Source organism: Sinocyclocheilus grahami, unplaced genomic scaffold, assembly GCF_001515645.1.
Source record: "Sinocyclocheilus grahami isolate Dianchi unplaced genomic scaffold, SAMN03320097.WGS_v1.1 scaffold174.1, whole genome shotgun sequence".
Lineage (NCBI taxonomy): Eukaryota > Metazoa > Chordata > Actinopteri > Cypriniformes > Cyprinidae > Sinocyclocheilus > Sinocyclocheilus grahami.
In genome coordinates, this window is record NW_015505353.1 from 584,874 (window position 1) to 599,397 (window position 14,524).

At 38.5% G+C, this 14,524-nt stretch overlaps 1 protein-coding gene and 1 long non-coding RNA gene across 4 annotated transcripts in view; one reads left to right on the top strand and one right to left on the bottom strand.

Moving 5' to 3' along the window:
• The window catches only part of LOC107593598 (protocadherin-1-like), a 168,375-nt gene that overhangs the window by 132,857 nt on the left and 20,994 nt on the right, over nucleotides 1–14,524 (bottom strand). The window lies entirely within an intron of this gene.
• LOC107593599 (uncharacterized) overlaps nucleotides 10,575–14,524 on the top strand; it is an 11,950-nt gene continuing 8,000 nt past the window's right edge. The window contains exons 1-2 of the long non-coding RNA XR_001610103.1: nucleotides 10,575–10,586; nucleotides 10,992–10,994. This is a non-coding gene — a long non-coding RNA (uncharacterized lncRNA). The remainder of the gene's footprint in view (nucleotides 10,587–10,991; nucleotides 10,995–14,524) is intronic.

The window sequence follows — 14,524 nt, forward strand, 5'->3', positions numbered from 1 at the left end:
ATATATAATATAAATAAAGTATTATATTTTGACCAATTTGTTTTATTTCACACAAATTATTTTTACTAATGTTTTACACTGTTTTTCTCCCTACAGAAATATCATAAACCTGCAGTTCCAATATGAACCACTAAGGTTGGAAATGTGGTGAAAAATTATAACTTTGCAGACTTGGAATTATTATTATTATTTTTTTTTAATTTCCAGGTTTTTCCATGTCCATGGAAACCCTGCAACATGCCAGTCTGGAAATAAACATGGTTAACTAACACTAACTATTAACTACACAGTTCTGCTTCCCAGTCTCATCTCTTTATATTTGTCAGATATTATGTAACAGCTATCATGCACTGTCACACTGTAAAACAAAAGACATCAATATATTTTTCCAGCTGAAATGCTAAGACACTGGAGATGTGTGTTGTCTTGTAGCTGACAAACATGTGCTATAAGAAACAAGCATCATGGGAAGCCCAGCCCAGCCATCAGCCCCATGGAGACCAACGCATGACTTCCCAAAGTCTTTTTCCCGTTCATAGGCCATGGCAAATTTATGGGATTTACAAACATAGCGGAGAGGAGGGCAGCGAGAGGCAGAGAAGAGTGAGATGGATTGACAGAGCAGGAGGGGAGGAGAGGAGGAGGGCAGCGAGAAATGAGGATCAGAGGAGGTCAAGCAGAGGATTGGAAATGGAGGCGCAAAGGAGACAGAGAAGAGTGAGAGTGACAGTGAAGAGACAAAATGAAGGGAACAGATTAAAAGAGAAGAGAAACCAGAGAAAAAAGTGAGAAAAGACGAAGAAATTAAGGCATAAATTAACACAGAAGAAAAAAAGACAACACAAGATGAGAAGAAATGAGACAAGACCAGAAGAGAAGAAACAACAAGATAACAGACAAGATGAGCTAAAATCAAATTTTGAGACAAATCATAATGAAAAGAGAACAAATGAAGAGACTAAACCAACGAATAAACAGAGATGATAAAAACTAAAAATTACATGAGTAGAGAAGAGAGGAATAAAGAATGAAAGAGTTGAACAGTTACCGAGATGAACAGAGAACAATAGAGAATAAACAAGGCAAGTGGAGAATAGATGGAAACAATTTAGATGAGTAGAGAAGAGAAGAAAATAAAATAAACGATATGAGAAGAAAATAAGTGAATAGACAAGTAGGTAAGAAAAAAATGATAAGTAGCAAAGAGAAGAAACAAGATGAATTGAGAAGACAATAGAAGAGATGAATAGAAAAGAAAAATGAAAAGATAAGAGCCAAGATGAAATGAGACAGCCAAAATGAAATGATGAGATCTGAAAAGAGAAGGTCTGAGAATCCGAGACGAGAAGAGAAGAGAAGAGAAGAGAAGAGAAAGGAGTCAAAATGAGACTAGACTAGCAGAAAATAAATGAGACGAGACGAAAAGAGAAGAGAAAACAGAAGTGACCCACCCATTTTATCTTATCATGTGTGTAATGTCCGCTCTTATCCCCTTATCACTATAAAATGTAATTTGCCCAATGGCATGGAAATCATCATTTAGGGGCGAAACAGATACTCTCCCGCACAGGCCAACAGAGAATATCCAGCACATTTACATATGGTCTCTCTCTCTCACGCACACACATACTGAGACAGAGTGAAGAACAGAGGGCCCAGAGTTAACAGGCATAAAAAGCAGTGTGCTTCACCGAGAGTGCAGATAAATGTCACACACAGCGGCATTTCATTGAGCCTTCGGAGCGTTCTAAAGGTGCCTCCCACTAGATAAACCAAAAGAGACCTCGCTGTTTGTGTGTCCGTGCGCGCTCTTTTCCTAACACACATCTTATCTACTTCAAAATCTACATCTCTTTTACCCCGAGACCCTGTGCTTTTTCCCCACAGCACGAGACTTTGGTGGAAGTCAATGGCTGTTTGTGAGAAAAGAGAGAGAAAGAAGGGAGGAAAACAAAAGCTGGCCATGAATAACTCTGACTCCAGCAGTTTTGTGGGGTTTGAAAGAGACTCTTGAATAATGGACTGCCTTTCCCCAACAGAGGCGACAAGCCTCAGACAAACTTATTTATAAACACGAGAACAATGGACAGGCGAAGAAAAGAAACACACTTCTAGCAGAGGAAATATTCACGGGGCGACGTCGTACAGACAGATGTGGGTATTGACATCCCAGGCTTATTTCGAAGCAAAGATGAGACAAATAATAAATACAAGGACACTACATGTCACCGTGATGTTGCTGTTTGCTTGGGGGGTAAATATGAATATGACACAAAAAAAAAGAAGAAAAAAAATAAACCTATATTTATGGCTAGAGGACTGAATTTCAAATTTGCCCCATTCATTATGCTATGACAAGCTCTTAGGAAGTGTGGAAGTCTTCAAAAAATTCCCTTCCCTGCTCGATACATCAAACTTATGCCCCTTACACTCCAGCATTAGCTCCTGAAAGGCGGAATAGGTCGATCTGTCACTCATACAAATAGGCCGACCCTCTTTCAAGGAAAGATGTTCTCGTTCTTCTCCCTGTCATCTTCCTTTCCTCGCTCGTTTGCTCATTTATATGCAGCTGATAAAGGCATGCTGGTTATTTCATATATTGACTTCTGGCATGTGACAAACAGGGGCTACATTTAATTAGCCTTTAGTCATTGAAGACATGCTGATCAAGGGTGATAAAGTGTGCGCGAGAGAAATGCAAATGGTTAGAAAACCTTACATTTATTCTGACCTCGTGCATTGCAGTGGATCTTTCCTTCTCTTTAATGTCTAAAGGGGCGTTAGCACATGCGTCGATCCAGAAGTCAAGTTTAACGATCTGACAGTGGGAGAGAAGACATTGACGCACACATGATCAATCTCCTGTGAGATACTGTGGAGTGTAGATAGGATATATATGATTTGTCTGTTAACGCATACACACCAGGGTTGCCAGATTTTCACGTCAAAAACCTGCCTAATTGCTACTCAAAACTAGCCCAATCGCATTTTGCGGGGGGCCCCCATTAAAACACGTTTTTTGTCAGGGTTCCCCTGGTAAAATTTGCATTCCAGGGGCGAAATATCATGTTATTGGGGTCTCTTCAACCCACGGACATGAAAAACAACAGTGTAAAAGTAGCCCAATTCTGTGGGAAAACCACATACTTGGCAACACTGATACACAATACCATTCAAAAGACTGGAGTAATGGCTGCTGAAAATCAGCTTTGCCATCACAGAAATAAATAATAATTTCACAATATTACACAGTATTTTCACTTACTGACCTCAGACTTTTGAACAGTGCTAGATAATAGTGCTATAATATAATATAATATAATATAATATAATACAATATAATAAAAATCATTATATAATATATTATATTATTATTTGTATTATTATTATTAAGGTTTTTAAAGTTTTGAGTTTAACAGGATATTGATGCTGTTTTTTTTTCATATGGTTGAAGCATTCAGGTGACCACAGGAAGTCATATATATATATATATATATATAATTATTATTGTTAGAATTGGTTTTAATTATTTGAATCTATCAAGTTACTGAATCAACATCTAGCTATCGTTGATTTTAAATATTTTATATTTTAATATATTACAGGATGTATGTACAGTATATTATATAATGTATACGCAATAAGCAAACATATGCACAGAGTCATTCCTCTTTCATATGCAAGTAAAATGAATAGTATAACTGAAATATACCCAAATTAACTGGGATTGAATTAAAGTCAAGTTTGTGAATCAGAATTCAGTTTGAAAAGTTTTGACTGGCAACCAATAACTTCACTAAATGCCTACCAGCGACCACCAATACTGCAACTTGGTGACCTGCAGCTATAAAATCAGTGCATGTGTGAACGGGGCATAAACCACATTGCAACCAGGCCAGAACTCATTTCTTCATTTATTTCCTAGGTCAGGCAATCAGACTGGCACACTTCTTGTTCCCAGACCTCTGCCCTTGCCCTCCAAAAAGAGAGAAAGAGAAAGAGCAAAAACAATGCTTACAAGAAAAAGCTCCAGATTTTTTTGTGGAAATTTGATTTTCTGTTTTGAAGTCTGCATGACTCACTCTTTGAAGTCGTTGGGGTATTCTCGTTCAGTCGTTGTCTGTTGGTTCAATTTTCTTTGGGCTATGATTATTTCCTTTAGAGCTTTGGTATTTCCCCCCCTCATCTCTCTATCTCTTCTGTTCTTGTCCTTTTTTCTGCCTTCTCGTTTTTGATGAGTGTTTACGAGTATCTCAGGGGAAACAGAGACTGCCTGCTGGGGAGCGAGGACGAAGATGGAAAGAACGGCGAGCTTAGCCGCAACGCATTCATCTGTCACACCAATCCCACGGCTGTGTGGACATACTCCTTTATGAAATGCGGATGGAAAGAGCGAGGGACGGGGGAGAAAGATGGACGAGGAGAGGAATGCGGTGCTCTCTTAATTAAAGGATGCTGCCGAAGTGTCTTCTGAAGCAGGGATAATAGCCATAAGCTCTCTGTCCTGTCTAATCTCCTGAGTTACTACATTAAAGACAGCCTTAATTAAGCCCCTTAGGACCCCCGTTGTAGAGCTTATAGGAAACAGTGTCGCTGTCCGTTCGGCTCCCAAAAAACACACGACGAGGTCTAGCATGCAGCCTCCACCAACACCTGCATTAGAAGCCATGTTATCATATATCTGTATCCCTCAACCGCACAACGCCCCCTCGAACTCCTGTCCGAAGTGATCAAACCTAACAAGGGTGGAAGCTACACTAGGATGCATCTCCCTCCCTCTGTTTTAATACAACGATTAGACTGGCTAAATATCGAAAAGAGGATCTTGTATGCCTTAATCTCCTGCTAAGCTCCATTTTGTGAGATGGGTGTGTACCGGTGGCTAAGACGATCAGGCAGTAAATAAGGGCTTTAGTACCTGGTTTGGCCTGATATCCAATTGTAAGCTGGCAAACAGCAGCTGCCACACATTCCGGTACAACTAGCTTGACTTCAGACCTAAATGTGACTCGACACTGCTCGGTTTCAGCATAACAGATACTAAACTCCATGTCTGTTTGGACTAGATCTACATATGTGCTCAGTTTGTTTTTTTGTTTTTTTTTTTCATTCCTGAACTGATTTCAGGAGAATTTTGTGCATCATATAGACTAGGGTGCAATCTGTATGCCCTGTTGACAGCTAAGCTAAGGCTTCAGCCCTCCTTTAACTCCCTTTCTTCTGTTTCTCTCTGTCGTGCTCAGACCCTTTGGCAGATATCTGGCAGAAAGGACTAGACAGACCAGTGATTACGACCAAGGCACACATTTAGCCTTCAACCCTGCCTAATGCTGAGAGATTAAAGCCAAGGGATCGAGAAGAGAGGGAGAGAAAGATATGCCTCAGTGCCCTGCTTTCTGCATAGCTCTGATTAAGGATGGCCAGGTCAGTGAGGCTGTGAATCGCCCACAAAGGAGGCAAGGGTCAGCACAAACAGGCTGTTGTCACCAGTAGGTCTTCTCTCAGGGTGAAAAAGATGCCCTTGTCACAGTTTTACATTGTAGGGTTCACAAAAAGGATATGTGAACCAATTGAGCCAGGGAGCAGCTGTAAATTAAGGGCATTTTATACAGTACACAATATATTTTACGTTATAGATGGAACTCATGTTTTAAGCTTAAAGCACATGTGCTTTTGAACCACATAAAAGATCAATGAATTATTAAATTAAATAAAAAAACTACATTAATTGTAAATCAGTCAGTCAAAGGAAGTCCATGGGGTTCTCAAATGGGTTATAGGTGCTATTAAACTAAATAAATATTGGTGGGGTGTTCAAATTAGGGTCCTGTAAAACAATATTAAGCATAAATGAGTTAAAAAAATTATCATAGTAGTAGTAATAATTATAAATAAACAAATTGCCATCTGCTACTTGTGAAAGAGCCTTACACGTAGTGTTTTAAGTTCCACCTTCGTTTTGCTGTCTCTCTCAATAAATATGAAGCTACCCCACAGTTATTGCGTTCCATATTAAAGTGGCCTTTTAGTACCAGAAAACTGACAATGAATGTTCTGTCTCTATGAAGCCAAATATGGGTGGTTTATACCTGGATCAGGCAGAAAGTTGACGTCCCATGCTAAAGCCTCATTGAAGAGCATGCTGACCTTGAGACAAAGAGTGTAGATTACTCAAAGTCAGGATGGGAGAAACACTAGCGTAAGACAGCCTGAGACACCCTGCGCTCTTCACTAAAGCTCTCACTATCGCTCTTTCTTTATCCACAGAATAGATTACACGTCCCTACTAACGGCTGACTGACATATCACCACGCATATGCAAGCAGTCTGCTGCCCTCAAGACAGAGGAAAGAAGAAGAAAATTGAGGGAGAGAAGAAAGAGAGAGAGAGAGTAAAAAGAATGGTAGAACAGAAGTGTCAAAATGATTCAGCTTTACAGGAAGACACATTGTGCCCTGCTGAAAAAAGACTAATGTGCCTAATGATTTTTGATTACGTGTGAGGAGACGCTGTGAAGAAACCTCACTAAATAATGTCTCATGTTCTCTTTCTTCTTCTCTTCCTCTCTCTCTCTCCTTTTCTTTCTTTATTTATATTTCTCTCCTGTAAGATTGTGTTATCTAAGGCAAACAGTTTGCAGCTGAGGGGGAGAAAACTCAAGGTGAGACTAGCGGTGGCAATATTAAATAAAATGAGGAGTGCAGAGATAGATGGGATGGGTGTGTTCGGGGTGAGAACTGACCACAGCTCTGGGCCAATGGAAGCACAAAGCAATATGTATCCCTGGAGACCAAACCGAACATAAAATCAAACCATAAATGACCATAACTACCATTACTAAACAGCAACTAATGTCAAGTAGAGGTCAGTTTTCCCACAGTTTGACCTGTACACATGCATTAAATAAATAAATAAATAAATAGCAGTTGGTGTGGTGTTCAAATGAGTTATAAGGCTGCATTTCTCTGACCAAAAATACAGTAAAACTGTAATATGGTGAAATATTATTACAATTTAAAATAACCATTTTCTATTTTAATATTTACGTCTGATATGGGTTTCAGCAGTGGGTGTGGTAAAATGGCTCAATAGCACCACCTATACACTTTCAACGATGTGCCCCTCAAGCTGCGTTTCACGTACATGTACGAAAATCAGTAGACACATGTAACTCACCAATACCTACGAAAAAGTCCCCTGGAATGAAATCCGAATCCCAACAGGAAGTCAGTTATTTCGAATTTTCCCAACAAATTTTGTGCCATTTTTGCCATTTTCAAGGCATCGTATTTTAACAAACTCCTCCTAGAAATTTTTTTCAGATCAACAACAAATTTGGTCTGTCTAATCTAAAGCCCTTTGTGACGTTAAATTGCGAAGATCTTGTTCGATGTTTCGCCATGGAAAAAGTTGTTGTTGTAACTCAGCCATACAATGTCCAATCTGCCCCAAACTTCACAAGTTCAATAAGAGTCCTGGCCTGAACACATCTAAATGCCAACATTCCGTTACAACCATAGCGCCACCTGCTGGCAACAGGAAATTACTTGTTTTACACTAACTTAAACATGCACTGTACAATTTGCACCAAACTTTACATTTAGTAAGAGGCCTGGCCTGAAGACATCTACATGCCAATATTCTGTTGTAGTCATAGCGCCACCAGCTGGAAGCAGGATGTTTGGCACATATAAATGACTGACATATTCCTTCTATATTTACCTCTTTAAATGCATATTGCTCACCATTCGCTGATTTCATAAAGCCACCGGGTGGTGGTGAGTCCAGGTGCAAGGGACCTTTCAACGCTGCTTGTAGCTTTGATTTAAAATGTAATTTATTGCTGTGATGCAAAGCTGAATTTTCAGCATCATTTCTCCAGACTTCTACAGCATTCCAATATGCTAATTTGCTGCTCAAAAATCATTTCTCATTATTATCAATGTTGGAAAAAAAGTGCTGCTTAATATTTTCTTGAACAGCAAGTTTGAATTTGTTTTGTAACATTATAAATGTTTTATTGTCACTTTTGATCAATGTAATCCTTGCTGAATATAAGTATTACTTAAAAACAATAATTAATAATAGATAAATAAACAGATATTAATATACATATTTGTGTTTGAAACCATAACACTTATTTTGATTTTATCAAGACTTGAGTGTGAATATTTGAGTAAATCTGACACACGCATACCCTCACACACACAGGGTTTGTAGCAGCAGGAGCTGAGAGGATCTGTTGTGGATAAACAGATGGACAGTGTCTTCTTCCTCTTGCCGTTGTGGTGGGGAGGTGTATGCTCAAGTGATCTGCAGAGGCCCGAGGAAGACACGAGATCTGTGTCCGCGTACACACACATGCTCAAACACAAATTTAAATACACTTGGCTATTCATTATACAAGACGTGAAACTGAAAAAGTGGAATATTAATGAAGAGTAGCAGAGTGTTTATAATGGTAAAACATCTACATTCATCTTGCGCCTTATTTACACACTCACAACTTATTACCTCCTACTCGTCAGCCTAAAACCTCAAGCTAACCTATCAGTGCTGAGTGATTCATAACCACTGTAGTCTTACTCAGAACGACCCAAGGCTATACCCACTCTTCTGTCCCATCTCCTATCCTCTCCTGTGGCTGGCCGCATCTGGTGAAAAGTGGTCTGTTTTAGAGAGTCAACATTTTCGGTGTTGTGGGTAATGGACAGACAGAGCTGGCCAACAGCCAGGAATGGTGAAATGGCGGGAAAGAGGGATAAAATGGAGCCCACACAGATCAAACTGAGAAGGTATGCTGCAAAAGTGACTTTTAGCAGTATGCCAGTTCTGAGTACTTGAGAAGAGACTGAGAGACAGAGCAAGCAGTGAGACAGCGAGTGACCTCTCTGAGTGTGGCGTCCGGTCAAGCAGAAGAAGGAGCGGATTGACCATGACCTGCACGGACCTGCACTGCTGCTGTCCCTATATCCCTTGCTCCACGCACATGCACAGCGACTCACGGCCGGGATAAGAGGGTATGACCTCGGTGTTTATTTCCCCCTGGGGTATTCAGTCACTCACTCAAACTGCAAACTGCTGTGGTCACAAGTCCCATCTAAAAAGGCGTGTATACCTCTAAAAGGTACATCAACATTCGTTTTAATGCACAGAGGTGGCATAAATGTATTCACACAGGATTTCCAATAGTGTGACAAAAAATGAATCACAAGTTGATTGTTGACTCTTTGCACAGCTGACTGAAAACAAGACACAGAATAACTGTTAAGATGAGGATAGAATGTAGATTAAGTATGCTGGTAGACTCTGGTGATGCACGATGCAAATGCCAGAGCAAATGCAAAAGTTATCAGACATTAGATTAGCTCAATCAAACTGCAGCTTTTCTGAAATAATTTAATATTTTCATTCAGTAAGGCTGTATTAAATTGATCAAAAGCAACATTAAAGACATAACGTTACACAAGACTCTAATTCAAATAAATTTTCTTTTGAACTTTCTACTCATCAAAGAATTCTGAAAAAAATTAATCATGGTTTCCACAAAAAATATTAAGTTTTGAACACTGATAACAATATTCATAATATTATGTTTCTTGAGCAAATCAGCATATCTGAATGATTTCAGAAGGGTCATGTGACCCTGAAGACTGGATTAATCGCTGCTAAAAATTAAGCTTTGACATCACAAGAATACATTACATTAAAATATATTAAAATAGAAAAGAGTTATTTGAAATTGTAATAATATTTCACAATTTTACAGTTTTTACTGTATGTTGGATCAAATAAATGCTGCCTTGGTTCTTTCCAAAACATTTAAACTGAAGTGTATATAATTCTAACCTCAAATAATAATAATTTTGGCTCTAGCACAAATGAAAAGTCTGACTATGTGCATGTACGGCCAGTATAGACTGAAGGTTCGCTTTCTCACTGTCCATCCGCGCTGCCATGAGGCTGAAAAAGACTCCCACAGGGACTGGTAAAGATTGACCGATAGATTGAGAGATCGATAGATGAGTGAGAGATACTTCCTCTTGTGTTCATTGAAACCCCAACTTAATTTTCCGTTCCTTTACTCATCTCACCATCTCTCTTACACCTTATGGGAATAGTTCACCAAATATGAAATTGTCATCATTTACGCAATCTCATATTGTTCTAAATCTGTATGACCTTGTTATAAAGAGCACAAAAGGTGATTTTTTTTTTTATCGACAAAACATGCTGGCCATTTCAGTACAATACATGTCAGTGACGGCTGCGACTGTTAAGCTCCAAAATGACAAAAAAAAGCACCAAGAAGCATCATAAATGTGATTCATAACACTATGAACTATATCCCAAGTCTATATATATATATATATATATATATATATTAGAGGTCGACCGATGTATCGGTTTTGCCAATTAATCGGCACCGATAGTTGATTGCTGGAACTATCGGTTATCGGCAAAAATCCATGCCGATAGTTTTCCGGGTTGCGTCCATTGCTGGAGCGGCTGAGAAGGGTCTGCTGTCATTACACAGTGCGAGAGCGGCCTCTAGTGGTTGAAATCACTGACAGCATGTGCTATTTGTTTAGACACGTGATACTGCACGCTGAACAGAGCGGGAAACTTCAGACGTGAATTTAAATGCAGAATGCCGACAGAAAATCCTGCCACGCCACAGAGCGCCATTCACATAGTTTTCCTTTAAATCACATTATATTAGTCCCGAATCATTGTTAATGTACATAATGAATTGTGTATTGTGCATTTTCAGCAAAACGTTTGTCTTTCTGTGGCTCGAATAAAGTCTGTGTGCTTCATTTATAGAGCTATAATATAGGTCGCGCTTTCTCTTTCCTTTTGCTCCGTTTTTTAAACACCGAACTTCAAACTTATCTATGCCAAATTGTTCATTCTTGAAGTAAACTTGTGTCTGTTTGGTGATTAAATAAACTGTTTTAGACCGCTGCTCGAGGTCAACGCGTCCGGAGTGTGTGTGATACCGGTGAGTTCTCCTAGACTCAGCGCTGCGCTTTTATTTTGATTAGATAATCATCAAGTGTTCAAGAATAGAAGCAGTTAAAGTGTGAGAGTATACATACAATATCCATATGTATCAACCCTCTACATTGCGAGTAAATCACTCGCATATGCGACTAAATCTTCACTCTGGGCGACTAAATTATGTCTAATATTAGCCAATTGCTAATAAATTCTCAGATTTTACTCGCCAGTGTGTGAGTTGGAGGCTAAATATAAGTTTAGCACAGATATATTTTCACTCGCCGAACACTCTGAGCGCTTCAGAGTTTCCCTCTGTCAACTGATCTGTGATATTTTTCAGTTAATCTGAATGGATGTGCAACGCACCTGTATTTAATGTACCGTAAACTCTAGCGTGAAGAGCACGACTCGCTGTCGCTTTGTTTTTTGAGAGAGAATTGACGCGCTACTTATGCGCGCTACATGTAAACAATATTCTTTGTTGTATTTTGCTGTGAAATTAACGAAGTTCCTTTGGAATTCTTCCGCTTTTAAGAACTACCGCTTTCTCCGGTAGTGGGCGGAACTAATTATTATAATGCTTGACTGACTGATGTTAAGAGTGTACTTTCAGATATTTATAAAACTGCCATTTTACAAACAACCATTTTATCAGTCTGGCGAGTAAACAAAAAAATGTACTAGCCAGTGGCGATTCAATTGCCAAGGTGTTCGTAGAGGGCTGTGTATATCATTTTAATGCTATAGCCTTTGTGTATATATTTAAAGATGTGCATCTTTAAGCACGACAGTTGAAATTAAGTGGCATCACTTTAAAATAAGAGTCCATTTGTAGCATTAAGGTTAATGAAAGCTGTGTAAGTATTGTTCCTTGTTAGAGGGTGTTAATTTCAACATTTACTATTACTATTATTATTATTTTTACTACTACTACTATGGTATGGTTCAGTACTGTTTTTGTTAATAAAGCACTATTTTAGTTTTTGTTCAGTATCAATTTTAAAACAATCGGTTAAGGTGTTAATTTCTACATTTACTATTACTATTATTATTATTTTTACTACAACTACTAGTATGGTTCAGTACTGCTTTTGTTAATGAAGCACTATTTTAGTTTTTGTTAAGTATCAATTTTAAAACAATCGGTTAATTAAACGATATCGGCCAGTGTGGTCCAACCTAGCTATCGGTATCGGCAAAATCCACTATCGGTCGACCTTCTTTTCTTCTGATTTCTCTCACCTGCTTCTTTCATTCACTCACCAAAGGCATTTTCCTGTGAGAAAAAAAATCAACACTTCTCCCATCAGTGTCCCACCTCTCTCTGATTCCCTTCCCGTTGCCTCATTCCTCTAACAAACCCCCCGTTGACTGCAATCACACACCAATATGCAGCGATGCCTGCCTCTCACGGCAGCAGACTGCAAGACCAATTCTCACTCCGCCAATGAAGCCAGAATTGCTGATGGCTGTTGAATACTCTACATCCTATCCATGAGACTTTCTATCTTCAATCTCTCTCTCTTTTTCTCCAATCTCTTCTCTTTTCTCTGCCAAGTTGGCACATGAGAGGTGGGCACCAGTGCGGAGCTAGGTTAAATATAGACATGACTAATGACTTGATGACTAATGAAGGTACGCCAAAGAAATCACATGCCCTGATGCCCCAGCCCAGCCGTTTGTCACTCAAAAGTTGATTCAAGATGACGGGAGTTGAAGTGAGTGTCTACTGAGTGCACAACAGACAGACAGAGAAATTAAATCAGAGATGAGCTGTACAATTTCATCTTGGGGGGGAAAAATATGGGGTGGGATGGGAAAGGGAGTGTTTACATCTGTCTATGGCCGGTTTACTATATCCTTTAAACCACATCCTGACTAGGCGAAATGTGACACGTTTCCAAGTAATAGATCTGTCCAGAAGGAAAAAAAGAAAAAAAGAAAAGAAAAGTGAATACAAAATAAAGGTCAATAATGTGACATATTTGATGTAAAAAGAAATGTTGAATAAATGAGGATTGAATGTGGGCAGGGCTAAATGCGGCAAAAAAATATTTATCACACAATATATATATATATATATACAGTATATATATAAATCTTGTTGCTAGTTGTGGTTTTTAATTGAATTTTTAATCTAATAATTCATTTAACTAAATAATATAGAAAGAACAAAGTGCTTACTGCCTTATCGGAATGAAAACAAAGACAGAAGGACAAAAAGGATATAATACCTAATGGAAAATGTATGTAGCCCACAAGTATCATGTGTCTAAGTAGCCATATCCTGTAAGCATTACAATGTTTCCTGCTATACAGTTTGCCTTATTTCAACCACATGCTTGAGACACTAGTAGAATCTCTCTCCGACATCAATCACACAGCTTCCTGTGATAAAGACCTAAAAAAAAAATCATTATGAGGAGCACAAAAGGGCAGCGGATTCCTCGTGTATCAGTCTCTCATAAACACCCACACACAGACGGCGAGGTTTGGGGGTTGTAGCACAGGTCAGTGAGCGTACGCCTTGGCAGTTCCGTGCCACCTGCTAACAGCCTGGCACAAGCACGAGAGACGTCTGCAACATGTACCGGAGACCACTGCACAGGTCAAAGGTCATCAAGGCCCCACCCTGAGCTCAGAGGACCAAGCAACAAAGCTATTCACTTTACACACATTTACATTCACCGCAGCGTAATCCATTAACCTGTCGGCAACATGTTTACGCCTTTGTATGCAGATCCAGATTGTGAGAGTGTATGTAAGTGTGTGTGCTGTTATGCTAAAAAACATCTGTTCTGTGACTGCCATTTACTACCGATACAAGCCAAATCACCTACGGCCATTTTAGCTCTGTCCGTATGGCTTCTTGGTTTGCTCTAAACGTTGAGTTTGCAGTCTTAAAAGACCTTATGAGATCAAAATGGGAGGCATTATTGTCCATGCGCGTTAATCTGATGCTAACCTATATACCAGCGCACAGCTAAAAGTTGACAATTACATATGACCTCTCAAAAGTTAAAGAAGTAAAAATAAATTAATACTTTAATTCAGCAAAAAACTAATTAAATTAATAAAAAGTGACATTAACAACATTTATAATGTTACAAATTATTTACATGTCAAATAAATGCTACTCTTCTGAACTATTCAATAAAAAAAAAATCATTTTTTTTGTTTTGTTTTTTATTAACTTTGATAATAATAAATGTTTTTGAGCACCACTGGAGGATTGTCTTCTGAAAATTCAGCTTTGCTATCAGCGGGAAAAAAATAAATACAATTATATATATATATATATATATATATATATAGTATATAATATTACAACTAGTGCTGTCAAATGATTAAATGCAATTAATCGCATTCAAAATAAAAGTTTTTGTTTACATAATATGTGGGTGTGTACTGTGTATATTTATTATGTATATATATAAAGACAAACACAGCATATTTTGAAAATATGTACATGTATTTACATGTATATATATATATATATTTATATTCATATAAATTATAT